This window comes from Salmo trutta, chromosome 4 (assembly GCF_901001165.1).
Source record: "Salmo trutta chromosome 4, fSalTru1.1, whole genome shotgun sequence".
Lineage (NCBI taxonomy): Eukaryota > Metazoa > Chordata > Actinopteri > Salmoniformes > Salmonidae > Salmo > Salmo trutta.
In genome coordinates, this window is record NC_042960.1 from 34,760,450 (window position 1) to 34,775,321 (window position 14,872).

Below are 14,872 nucleotides of genomic sequence, written 5' to 3' on the forward strand. Positions count from 1 at the left end.
CATATTATGGCAAGAACAGCTAAGATAAGCAAATAAAAACGACTGTCCATCATTACTTTAAGACATGAAGGTCAGTCAATCTGGAAATTTCAAGAACTTTGAAAGTTTCTTCAAGTGCAGTCGCAAAAATCATCAAGCGCTCTCATGAGGATCGCCACAGGAAAGGAAGGCCCATAGTTACCTCTGCTGCACAGGATAAGTTCATTAAAGTTACCAGCCTCAGAAATTGCAGCCCAAATAAATGCTTCAAAGAGTTCAAGTAACAGACACATCTCAACATGAACTGTTCAGAGGAGACCGCGTGAATCAGGCCATCATGGTCGAATTGCTGCAAAGAAACCACTACTAAAGGACACCAATAAGAAGAAGAGACTTGCTTGTGCCAAGAAACATGAGCAATGGACATTAGACCGGTGGAAATATGTCCTTTGGTATGATGAGTCCAAATGTTAGATTTTTGGTTCCATCCGCCGTGTTTTTGTGAGGCGCAGAGTAGGTGACCAGATGATCTCCACATGTGTGGTGCCCACCGTGAAGCATGGAGGAGGGAGTGTGCCTCTGGGTTTGACACGTGAGCTTGTGTGACCTATCACTTCGCGGCTAAGCCGAATCCTACACATTTCCACTTCACAATAACAGCGCTTACAGTTTACCAGGCAGCTATAGAAGAATAGACATTTGACTAACTGAGTTGTTGGAAAGATAGCATCCTATGACGGTGCCATGTTGAAAGTCACTGAGCTCTTCAGTAAGGCTATTCTACTGTCAGTGTTTCTCTATGGAGATTGCATGGTTGTGTGCTCGATTTTATACACCTGTCAGCAATGGGTGTGACTGAAATAGCCGAATGCACCAAAATGAAGGGGTTTCCACATACTTTTGTATACAGTGAGGGAAAAAAGTATTTGATCCCCTGCTGATTTTGTACGTTTGCCCACTGACAAAGAAATTATCTGTCTATAATTTTAATAGTAGGTTTATTTGAACAGTGAGAGACAGAATAACAACAAAAAAATCCAGAAAAACGCACGTCAAAAATGTTTCTAAATTGATTTGCATTTTAATGAGGGAAATAAGTATTTGACCCCTCTGCAAAACATGACTTAGTACTTGGTGGCGAAACCCTTGTTGGTAATCACAGAGGTCAAACGTTTCTTGTAGTTGGCCACCAGGTTTGCACACATCTCAGGAGGGATTTTGTCCCACTCCTCTTTGCAGATCTTCTCCAAGTCATTAAGGTTTCGAGGCTGACGTTTGACAACTTGAACCTTCAGCTTCCTCCACAGATTTTCTATGGGATTATGGTCTGGAGACTGGCTAGACCACTCCAGGACCTTAATGTGCTTCTTCTTGAGCCACTCCTTTGTTGCCTTGGCCGTGTGTTTTGGGTCATTGTCATGCTGGAATACCCATCCACAACCCATTTTCAATGCCCTGGCTGAGGGAAGGAGGTTCTCACCCAAGATTTGATGGTACATGGCCCCGTCCATCGTCCCTTTGATGCGGTGAAGTTGTCCTGTCCCCTTAGCAGAAAAACACCCCCAAAGCATAATGTTTCCACCTCCATGTTTGACGGTGGGGATGGTGTTCTTGGGGTCATAGGCAGCATTCCTCCTCCTCCAAACACGGCGAGTTGAGTTGATGCCAAAGAGCTCCATTTTGGTCTCATCTGACCACAACACTTTCACCCAGTTGTCCTCTGAATCATTCAGATGTTCATTGGCAAACTTCAGACGGGCATGTATATGTGCTTTCTTGAGCAGGGGGACCTTGCCGGCGCTGCAGGATTTCAGTCCTTTACGGCGTAGTGTGTTACCAATTGTTTTCTTGGTGACTAGGGTCCCAGCTGCCTTGAGATCATTGACAAGATCCTCCCGTGTAGTTCTGGGCTGATTCCTCACCGTTCTCATGATCATTGCAACTCCACGAGGTGAGATCTTGCATGGAGCCCCAGGCCGAGGGAGATTGACAGTTCTTTTGTGTTTCTTCCATTTGCGAATAATCACACCAACTGTTGTCGCCTTCTCACCAAGCTGCTTGGCGATGGTCTTGTAGCCCATTCCAGCCTTGTGTAGGTCTACAATCTTGTCCCTGACATCCTTGAAGAGCTCTTTGGTCTTAGCCATGGTGGAGAGTTTGGAATCTGATTGATTGCTTCTGTGGACAGGTGTCTTTTATACAGGTAACAAGCTGAGATTAGGAGCACTCCCTTTAAGAGTGTGCTCCTAATCTCAGCTCGTTACCTGTATAAAAGACACCTGTGAGCCAGAAATCTTTCTGATTGAGAGGGGGTCAAATACTTATTTCCCTCATTATAATGCAAATCAATTTATAACATTTTTGACGTGTTTTTCTGGATTTTTTTGTTGTTATTCTGTTTCTCACTGTTCAAATAAACCTACCATTAAAATTATAGACTGATCATTTCTTTGTCAGTGGGCAAACGTATAAAATCAGCAGGCGATCAAATACTTTCCCGCCCACTGTATATAGTGTATATTTAATCTCCCTCCTCCACTGGTATCCAAACACTGTTAGCGGAATTTGCGTATAATTTCCCTCCACTGGTAAAAACTCTATTCTGGGGCATCTTCTCCAGCTCGTATATGCCTCATGCTCCCACCTCCAAGTGTTTTTTGGGCGTCCTCTTTTTCTTTTCCCTTGTGGGTTCCAGGATAGAACTTGCCAGGAGGTGTAAGGAATATACTGAAGAGCACAAAACATTGAGATTGTGTTTCCATCTACATCCTCCCAGCTTCTTCTGTACTGAAATGTCTCTGTACTGTATGTACTCTACTGAAATCTCTCTGTACTGTACTCTACTGAAATGCCTTTGTACTGTACTACTCTACTGATATACCCCTATACTCAGGGGTGGAAGGGGGAGTACTGAAAACCTGTACTTAAAAACTTCTTAGGGATAGCCCCCTTTTTTTCAATTTTCGCCTAAATGACATACCCAAATCTAACTGCCTGTAGCTCAGGCCCTGAAGCAAGGATATGCATATTCTTGGTACCATTTGAAAGGAAACAGTTTGAAGTTTGTGGAAATGTGAATTTAATGTAGGAGAATATAACACAGATTTAGTAGAAGAAAATATAAAGAAAAAGACAACGTTTTTTTACCACCATCTTTGAAATGCAACAGAAAGGTACCAGTTCCAGCCATCACTCAGGTTGTAATTCCGATGGTGTCCACAAGATAGCAGCAGTGTATGTGCAACGTTTCAGACGGATAACTTAGTATGAGCGAACTACATGACATTTAGTGTGAAGTCACCCAGGTACATTTGGGCAAATCGTGAAGGAGACATTTGCATTCATATTACAGTTTTCTGCAAGAATATCGTCAAATCTGTATACTTGGACTTTGATTTAGCTTTTACAATATTAGTAGCCATATTATAAGTTCAACATTTGCAAAACAACCAGTTTTCATAACTTCATAACTCTGAATATTCTTTAAATTTTTGTCAAAAAGGAAAAGGCATGTTGTCGTGCAAGGTTAGTAGCTACATTTTATGACCGATACAGGGTTTCCCAGCTCACTGGCTATCTAGCTAGCTTTGTTTGACCCCGATTAGTGCTTATTTGACAAAGTTTTTATTTTATTTGTATTTATTTATTTTTAGTTAAAAAAAAATATTTACAAATATCAACAGACAAAAGAGGAATAGTCACATGCAAACAAGCATACATACAAACTATTTACATTGCCAGGAATCCTAAACAAACAAATCGTATTAATTAATAATACACCAAGTTTAATTGGCTTTTTGTTTTTCATTTTAGTAAAAGTAGTGCCATATTGTTTAAATTCATTTATAAAGTGAAAAAAGTTAGGTTTTGAATTAGACCATTTGCATTTGTGAATATGAAATGTACCTAGTATTATTAGCAGTATAATTAAACATATCACATCTTTATCTATGTCAGAATTACTGAAATAAATCATTATATCAAAACCATTAAATAGTACAGCCGGTCCTATTTTTTTGTAACAAACTTCTGTATGTCAATCCCAAAAAATCTACTATAAATACAGGCAAAAAACAAATGCAAAATGGTCTCCTTCTCCATTCCACAGAAATCACATTTATAGTCAATATTCAGCTTGAATCTTTCCAAAACATGTTTCGCAGGATAAATGATATGTAACATTTTAAATGAAACTTCCGTTACCTTGTTACTGATACAATATTTGTTAACAATTTTCCATGCTTTCTCCCATTGTATATCACCATAGATATTTGACCAAAAGAATCTTGCTGAGGGAATTGTGGTATCACATACAATATTCATAATCTGTTTATTACTACATTTATCTTTGATGTTAATATTGCCAAATGAATATATTTTCATGTAAATCTATGTTACTTACATCAACCACAGAGGAATTTAAAAGAGATACAACCCCCATTGGAATCGCATCAAAAACAATTGCATATTCTTTCAGGGTTATTGGAATTTTAAACTTATCAAGAAATTCCCCATACGAGAGTAGATATCCATCCTCATTCAGTAAATGACCAACCAAAATTATTTTATTCTCAAACCAGTTACGAAAAAAAGAGAGACTTATTTTCATATTGTATATCTTTGTTGTTCCATATAAAGTATCTGTGAGGGGAAAAATTGTGTTTATACGCTAACATCCAAGCTAAAATTGCCTGCTTCTGGAATTTGGCCAACTTTACTGGGATTTTATCAACATCAAAATTACATCGAAGCAAAAATTCTAAACCACCAACAGAGTAAAATAAATACTTAGGGAAGACATTCCAAATACTGTTCTGGTTCTTAATATACTTCAGAATCCAATTTATTTTAAAAGTATTATTTAGAGTATTTATATCTAAAACCTCAAGACCTCCTTGTCTTGGGTATTAGTGAGAATATCTTTCCGTAGATAGTGAGGCTTGTTCCTCCAAATAAAATTATAAAGAATCTTATCTAAGTCCTTTACAATTTTAGGGGAAAATTCAAGTGATAACGAGACATAAATCGATCTGAATAACCCTTCAGCTTTGGACAATAAAACGCGACCGTATAACGAAATATCTCTCAGCAAACAGAGGTTCAAACCCGAAACAAAGGAAAAGTCTTCAATACAGGAAACTGCTTTAGAAAACTCATTCATGTCTCTCAAAATATATGGTGGTATCATCAGCCAGTTGACATAGTTTAAATTCATTGCCAAGTGCTGAAACACCTTGAAAATTCCCTTTCTTGATATGAAGATCCATAATTGAAGATCCATAATGTTGGTAAGTTGATGATGCTCTTATATCCAATAGTTCCTCCCGGCTGTATGTAATAAGACTTAAGATTTCCTGGGGTGACAGTTTAAGAAATAATACATTAAAAAAACAAAATACTGCATAGTTTCCTAAGAACGCGAAGCGAGGCGGCCATCTCTGTCGACGCCAGATGTATACGTTCACATGAATCGGGTTCTCACAAAAATAAAAGTTCTTACTAGTTGCAAATAAAAGCAGTTCTTTGTACCTCGCAAGTAGTTTACCTAAATTATACATATTTTTATACAATTGCAAATAATATTGTACCATAGATTGGTAAAACGAATAGCCATCAAGCTAACATTAAGTGTCAGTGCAAATTTCCCTGCCATAAAATATATATATACATATATATATATATATATATATATATATATTTATATATATATATATATAAAAAGTTGGCTCACACAAACTATGCTATTTCCTCAAGAAATATAAAGTTTTATCAGATGCAAATAAAACTCAGTCCTGCACAACTCACTTCATAAATCCAGCAGTCAACAAGCTAGGCGTTAGCGTGAATTTCCCTTCCATTACAAAAGCTTTGGCTCCCGCAAGGGGCAACTTCTTTGGAAGTTGCACCTTGGTTGGGGTATTCGGGTTTGAATCACATTCACCCCCCCTTTTTACACTGCAAGCATATGAGTGAGTTTCAACAATGCCTCTTTTCTCCTTGGAAATTTCAACATTCATTATCTCAGCAACAGTTTGGTCATGTCCTGATTCCATGCTACTAGCTATGAAGACGTTAGCAAGCTAACTTAACTACACACTCTGAAACTTTTCGATAGCTAGCTTGTTTGTTGGAAATCGTCAAAAATATATTTCAATGGTTTGATTAATTACAAAATTATTCAAAATAGCTACATTGTATGGTTAGATATCATTTTTTTGGGAAAAAACAAATTGCTACTGCAGCCTAAAGCTATAAACTTTGTGAGAAAACCCTAAAATTGTTCCTCAGCTAGAAATGTTACACACTCTCATGCCGCCATCTTGAGCTCCCCCCCATTTGACAAAGTTAGAGTCGCTCAAGTGATGACCGCCCACGTCATTGGCGTGCCATGAAGGCGTCGCTCTCTGACCAAATAGGATATACTACACCCCTAATGATATAGTGAAGTCTGGTTACATTCTAGGATCTCTGAGGAATACATATGAACATGATTTGACTGTTTGAAACAACATTTAGGGTTAGATTTTCACAGATTCCTTTCTTTGCAAATTGAACGAGTGGAAATACAAAATCGATCGTGCATGCTATATGGACCTTTCCAGGACATGAAAAAGGATTTTATCTAACAAAACGACACTTTATGTTATCTCTGGGGCCCTTTGGATGATAAATCAGAGCAACATTTCAGAATGTAAGTACACATTTCACCTTCAGAGGTGAATTTATCAAACCTATTGCGGTGAAAAAAGTGTTTTGCTGTTAGGAGCTCTCCTCAAACAATAGCATGGCATTTTTTCGCAGTAATAGTTACTGTAAATTGGACAGTGCAGTTATAGTAACAAGAATTTAAGCTTTCAGCCGATATAAGACACTTATATGTACCGACATTTGTTGTTTCTCTAAAATCTGCGATCGTGACACAAGGTGCTGCATGATTTACAGCTGTCCCATTGACGGGACGCCTATCCCTAAAAGTGCTCTTTCTTCGATTGTAATTTACTCAAGTAATGGTAGCCCTCTTAACTTTTTAGTGACAGGGGGCAGTATTCGGAAATTCGGATGAATGACGTGCCCAAATTAAAACCTGTTAGGGCTAGGGGGCAGTATTTACACGGCCGGATAAAAAACGTACCCGATTTAATCTGGTTATTACTACTGCCCAGAAACTAGAATATGCATATAATTATTGGCTTTGGATAGAAAACACCCTAAAGTTTCTAAAACTGTTTGAATGGTGTCTGTGAGTATAACAGAACTCATATGGCAGGCAAAAACCTGAGAAAATTCTGTACAGGAAGTGCCCTCTCTGACCATTCCTTGGGCTTCTTGACTCTTTTTATTGAAAACGTAGGATCTTTGCTGTAACGTGACACTTCCTACGGCTCCCATAGGCTCTCAGAACCCGGGAAAAAGCTGAATGATGTCGAGGCAGCCCCTGGCTGAAAAACATTAGCGCCTTTGGTAAGTGGTCTATCAGAGGACAATGAGACTGAGGCGCGTGCACGAGGCGACCCCATGTTTTTATTTTCTCTCTCTTTGTACTAAAACACAGATTCCCGGTTGGAATATTATCGCTTTTTTACGAGAAAAATGGCATAAAAATTGATTTTAAACAGCGGTTGACATGCTTCGAAGTACGTTAATGGAATGTTTAGAATTGTTTTGTCACGAAATGCGTTGGGCGCGTAACCCTTCGTCACCCTTGGATAGTGTCTTGAACGCACGAACAAAACGCCGCTATTTGGATATAACTATGGATTATTTTGAACCAAACCAACATTTGTTATTGAAGTAGAAGTCCTGGGAGTGCATTCTGACGAAGAACAGCAAAGGTAATAACATTTTTCTTATAGTAAATCTGACTTTGGTGAGGGCTAAACTTGGTGGGTGTCTAAATGGCTAGCCCTGTGATGCCGGGCTATCTACTTAGAATATTGCAAAATGTGCTTTCACTGAAAAGCTATTTTAAAATCGGACATAGCGAGTGCATAGAGGAGTTCTGTATCTATAATTCTTTAAATAATTGTTATGTTTTTTGTGAACGTTTATCGTGAGTAATTTAGTAAATTCACCGGAAGTGTTCGGTGGGAATGCTAGTTCTGAACGTCACATGCTAATGTTAAAAGCTGGTTTTTGATATAAATATGAACTTGATTGAACAAAACATGCATGTATTGTATAACATAATGTCCTAAGTGTGTCATCTGATGAAGATCATCAAAGGTTAGTGCTGCATTTAGCTGTGGTTTTGGTTTTTGTGACATTATATGCTAGCTTGAAAAATGGGTGTCTGATTATTTCTGGCTGGGTACTCTGCTGACATAATCTAATGTTTTGCTTTCGCTGTAAAGCCTTTTTGAAATTGGACAGTGTGGTTAGATAAAGGAGAGTCTTGTCTTTAAAATGGTGTAAAATAGTCATATGTTTGAAAAATTGAAGTTTTTGGATTTTTGAGGAATTTGTAATTCGCGCCACGCCTATCATTGGATATTGGAGCAGGTGTTCCGCTAGCGGAACGTCTAGATGTAAGAGGTTTTAAGGAGAATCCTATCTTTAAAATGGTGTATAATAGTTGTATGTTTGAGAAATTTGAATTATGAGATTTTTGTTGTTTTGAATTTGCCGCCCTACTATTTCACTGGCTGTACCGCGGGTGGGACGCATAGCCCATACTAGTTTTAAGAAACTACTCAAGTAAGATAAATAAAATGATGACCTCCAGCACAGGTAGTCAACAATGAAGACTGACATCAAATAAAGTCTGTAGGCAGTACAGTTTTAATTATGGTCGTATTCAATGGACTTAATATCTAACAATGTGCTCAATTTCATAAAAAGATAAATTGATCTTGAGGCATTGGAATACTTTCACAATTTCAATAGCATTAATGAAAATGTATTTCACAATATACAGTTGAAGTCAGAAGTTTACATACACCTTAGCCAAATACATTTAAACTCAGTTTTTCACAATTCCTGACATTTAATCTTAGTAAAAATTCCCTGTCATAGGTCAGTTAGGATCACCACTTTATTTTAAGAATGTGAAATGTCAGAATAATAGTAGAGAGAATGATTTATTTCAGCTTTTATTTCTTTCATCACATTCCCAGTGGGTCAGAAGTTTACATACTTTACAGTTGAAGTCGGAAGTTTACATACACTTAGGTTGGAGTCATTACAACTCATTTTTCAACCACTCCACACATTTCTTGTTAACAAACTATAGTTTTGGCAAGTCGGTTAGGACATCTACTTTGTGCATGACACAAGTAATTTTTACAACAATTGTTTACAGACAGATTATTTCACTCATAATTCACTGTATCACAATTCTAGTGGGTCAGAAGTTTACATACACTAAGCTGACTGTTCCTTTAATCAGCTGTGTGCCTGGGCGTATGTGTGACTTCCATGTTGAGGCTCCCTTTGCGGGGGTGGGGGGCATGGGGTGGCCAGGAGGGGCATAGGTCTGATCTGGGGGGGCCTAAAGGGTGTGGGCATGGTTGACTTGGGCGGGTGGGGGTGTTGATTGGATGGGGGTGTGGATGTGTCTGGTGGTGTTGTGGTCTGGATGTACTGTAGGTCCTCTCGGCGTGGGTCCTCTACGTGTAGGCCCGGGGGGGTGTCCCGCAGGTCTGGGAGAGTGTCTCGCTGGTCTGAGTGGGGTGTCTATTGATCTGTTGCTCCTGTGTGAAGTGTTGGGGCTGTGTTTGAGAGCGATGTTCTTTAGGGACCGGGCGAAGGTGGACACTGCTGCCTTGTATAGGTGGACCTGGTTATAACGGCTGTTCAAGTCCAGGGTGGAGTGGTGGGCCAGGTAAACATTTGGTTTTGAGGCATGGTCACGGGAAATACTTGCGTTTACCCACTGTATGGTAGCAGGGTGGAAGTCTTTTCGTGGAAGCAGGGTGGATATAACCACTTGTGCATTGGGGAAAGTAGAAGAAGCATGCCTCCAACTCAATCATCAAGTTTGCAGACGACACAACAGTGGTAGGTTTGATTACCAACAATGACGAGATGGCCTACAGGGAGGAGGTGAGGGCCCTTGGAGTGTGGTGTCAGGAAAATTACCTCACACTCAACGACAACAAAACAAGGGGATGATCGTGGACTTCAGGAAACAGCAGAGGGAGCACCCCCATATCCACATCGACGGGACAGTAGTGGAGAAGGTGGAAAGTTTTAAGTTCCTTGGCGTACACAAGACTGAAATGGTCCACCCACACAGACAGCGTGGTGAAGAAGGCGCAATAGCGCCTCTTCATGCTCAGGAGGCTGAAGAAATTTGTCTTGTCACCGAAAACAGTTTTACAGATGCACAATCGAGAGCATCCTGTCGGGCTGTATCACCGACTGGTACGGCAACTGCTCCGCCCACAACCGTAAGGCTCTCCAGAGGGTAGTGAGGTCTGCACAACGCATCACCAGGGGAAAACTACCTGCCCTCCAGGACACCTACACCACCCGATGTCACAGGAAGGCCAAAAAGATCATCAAGGACAACAACCACCCGAGCCACTGCCTGTTCACCCCGCTATCATCCAGAAGGCGAGGTCAGTACAGGTGCATCAAAGCTGGGACCGAGAGACTGAAAAACAGCTTCTATCTCAAAGCCATCAGACTGTTAAACAGCCATCACTAACATTGAGTGGCTGCTGCCAACATACTGACTCAAATCTCTAGCCACTTTAATAATTAAAAATGGGATGTTATAAATGTATCACTATTCACTTTAAACAATGCCACTTTATATAATGTTTACATACCCTACATTACTCATCTCATATGTATATACTGTACTCTATACCATCTACTGCATCTTGCCTATGCCGCATGACCATCGCTCATTCATATTTTTATATGTACATATTCTTATTCATTCCTTTACACTTGTGTGTATAAGGGAGTTGTTGTAAAATTGTTAGATTACTTGTTAGATATTACTGCACGGTCGGAACTAGAAGCACAAGCATTTCGCTACACTCGCATTAACATCTGCTAACCATGTGTAAGTGACCAATAACATTTGATTTCATTTGATTTGAAGATTTTTCAAATCACTCCCTTGAGTGCTGTGGCCACCCTTTCCTGCTGTGTTCTCAGGTCATTTGTGCCTGTGCGTATTATTATGTGGTTAGGTGAACCTAGTTGGTCCTCAAACAGATGGTCTAGGGAGCGCTGGGTGTTTGGACCCCAGAGTTTAGACACACTGTTATTGGGAAAAAGTTTTTTTTCTTGTATATATTTCCCGTTTGAGTCCATAAGGAGTACAATCTGTGTCTTGAGTATGTCCTCAGTGGGTGAGGGGCGGTTGTCAGGAGGGCTATCAGGGTGGCTGACAGGGGGGTGCTCATAGGGGGTGAGATACCCTGGGCTTGGGGTTCTTCATTTGTCTGTTCCACTGTGATGTCGAAGTGGTCAGGGTCTGGGGTGGACTGTTCTGCTGTGGTGTCGACACTTTTGTCGGGAGCTGAGGTGGGCTGTTCTGCTGTATTCTCTGCGGGGGTGGCCACCTCTCTAGTGGGTTGTTCTCTGTCACACGCCATCCCCCTCACCCTCTCCTCCAGCAGTCTGATCCTCTCCTCTAATGCTCTGTTCTTCTCCTGCTCCTGCTTTTCCTCCTGTTGAAGTTGTGTCACGACAGTCCAGAGTGCAGATATGTCACTCTCCACCTCCAGCTCTCCGGGTCTGGTTAAGGGGGTGTTGTCGTGCTGGACTGTTTTCTGGGTCTGTGCTGACTGGAGGGTGATCACCTGCTATTCTAGCTCCACCTGCCTTACCTCCAGCTGGGTGAATGTGTCCTTAATTTCAATGAGAGAGTTGTACTCTGTGCTGTGAGGTTGACTTTCCGCTTAGGGTTGCTCGACTGTGGGGTTATATAATGAAGAGGTCTGGTCTGACCCGCTCGGGGTGGGGGTATCTTTCTCAAGGGAGAGCTTCTCCTGCTGAGCTAATTCTTTGATTAGGTGAAAGTCCAGCTGAAACATTTTGGGGTTTTCCTGTACCAATACTGTTCCAGACTTATAGAGATTTATATTAGCTGACTCAGAGTCCTTGTTGTCTAGTATCCTGAGTTTCCACCCCTCCACTACCCCCCCCCCCCCACTTAACAGAGGGGTAGTGTGCTAATATAGCACTGTGCCATTGCAGTGGATGGTCTGTGTGGAAGATGAGGTTGCTGATGTTCCCATTTTTACAATAGTCAGCAAAAAGTGTCTCTTGATTTTCCATAAGGAGCTTAATTTTGTGCTCTTTTAGTGTCTTATCATTCTTGACATGCACAGGGTACTGTATTTTAATTACCTCTGAACAGTTGGAGGCAGCTTCTAAGGCCTCTCATTTGGTTGGGGTAGACTGTGCGACTCTCCTGCCATTGTTGGGCTAAAGGGCTTTGACACCTCTCACTTGACACGTCAGTGGTAATTGAAGTTGTATCAAGCTTGGTATCCTTAACTTAGCATTCAGTCCTTATAAAGTAATGTAATGTATTTTTCTTCTTGGCTTTTGGAAATAAAATATAGCTTCAGACTAAACATTACTCACTCAGTTCCAGGTTGGATGGTGTTTTCAGGTTTCTGTTGTTTTCCAGAGAATTTGCTGTATAGCTTTGGAAACATAATCTTCAGTATTTGTAAGACTTCCAGGTGATTCCATAATTCCGTCCAAAATCAGGTTGTAGGTTTTGAGTTTTGATTTCGAGTGAAGGTTATGTTGTAGAGGGTAGCATCCTGTATATGTCCCTGACAAAAAATCCAAGTTTATCTAACTCTAAATCTATCTTTTTTTAAGAACTTGCTGAAAAATGCAGGAGCTCATCTGCTCATGACCTCTCCTCTCTCTCTCTCACTATCTCCCCTCTCTCTGACCCTCCCTCTCTCTGACAGGCCCAGGCAATGCTGCTCAGATTGGTGTAAATCGCCGCTTAACAGGCTTTGTTATTTTTGGAACAGCAAGTCATGGGAGATCATCGGACCATCATCCTCTCTCTAATGAGCAGGTGATGGAGGCAGAGTGGCGGGCAGGGGAGGTGGCGTACGGGTTGAATAAAGAGAAAACAATACATTAAAAAAATCCATAATTATTGTGCCATTTATGCTACATTGAGGTTTTTCTTCAATTTTTTTTAGGCTATCTGGCATTAGTGCTAAGCCGCTTTAGGGCCTAACTGTACACGCGCAAAACAGCCTACACTCCAATCGCCAGTGGTGGAAAAAGTACCCAATTGTCATACTCGAGCAAAAGTATAGATTTACATTTAAGTCATTTAGCAGACGCTCTTATCCAGAGCGACTTACAAATTGGTGCATTCACCTTATGATATCCAGTGGAACAACCACTTTACAATAGTACATCTATATCTTTTTTGGGGGGGGTGACTGTCGAATTTGTGTAGCGCAAGGTATCTATATACCCCATAATGACAAAGCGAAAACTGTTTTAGAAATGTTTGCAAATGTATAAAAAAAAAAACAGAAACCTTTCTTACATAAGTATTCAGACCTTTTGCTATGAGATTCGAAACTGAGCTCAGGTGCATCCTGTTTCCACTGCTCATCAATCAAATTTCAATCAAATGTATTTATAAAGCCCTTTTACATCAGCCGATGTCACAAAGTGCTGTACAGAAACCCAGCCTAAAACCGCAAACAGCAAGCAATGCAGATTTAGAAGCATGGTGGCTAGAAAAAAACTCCCTAGAAAGGCCGGAACCTAGGAAGAAACCTAGAGAGGAACCAGGCTCTGAGGGGTGGCCAGTCCTCTTCTGGTTGTGCCAGGTGGAGATTATAACAGAACATGGCCAAGATGTTCAAACGTTCATAGATGACCAGCAGGCCAGGTAGTCCTGAGGCATGGCCCTAGGGCTGAGGTCCTCATAGAGAAGAGAGAGAGGAGAGCGAGAAGGAGAAAAAAGAGAGAGAATTAGAGGGAGCTTACTTAAATTCACACAGGACACCGGATAAGACAGGAGAAATACTCCAGATATAACAGACTGACCCTAGCCCCCTGACAGGAGCGGTCGGGAGACACTGTGGCCCCGATACCCCCGGACAGGGCCATGTTTCTAAAACTTGATTGGATTCCACCTGTGGTAAATTCAATTGACTGGACATGACACACCTGTCTATGTAAGGTCCCACAGTTGACAATGCATGTCAGAGCAAAAACCAAGCCATGAGGTCGAAGAAATTGTCCGTAGAGCTCCGAGACAGGATTGTGTCGTGGCACAGATCTGGGGAAGGGTACCAAAACATGTCTGCAGCATTGAAGGTCCCTAAGAACACAGTGGCCTCCACCATTCTTAAATAGAAGAAGTTTGGCACCACCAAGACTCTTCCAAGAGCTGGCCACCTGACCAAACTGAGCAATCAGGGGAGAAGGGCTTTGGTCAGGGAGTGACCAAGAACCCGATGGTCACTCTGACAGAGCTCTAGAGTTCCTCTGTGGAGATGGGAGAACTTTCCAGAAGGACAACCATCTCTGCAGCACTCCACCTATTAGGCATTTATGATAGAGTGGCCAGATGAAAGCCACTCCTCAGTAAAAGGCACATGAGAGCCCGCTTGGAGTTGGCCAAAAGACACCTAAAGACTCTCAGACCATGAGAAACAAGATTCTCTGGTCTGATGAAACCAAGATTGAACTGAATGCCACTTGAGGTAGACGCTGTTTAGAAGCCTCTTGGACCTAGACTTGACCATCTGGTACCGCTTGCCGTGCAGTAGCAGAGAGAACAGTCAATGACTAGGGTGGCTGGAATCTGACATTTTTTAAGGCCTTCCTCTGACACCACCTGGTATAGAGGTCCTGGATGGCAGGAAGCTTGGCCCCGGTGATGTACTGGGCCGTACTCACTACCCTCTGTAGTACCTTGCGGTCAGAAGCCGAG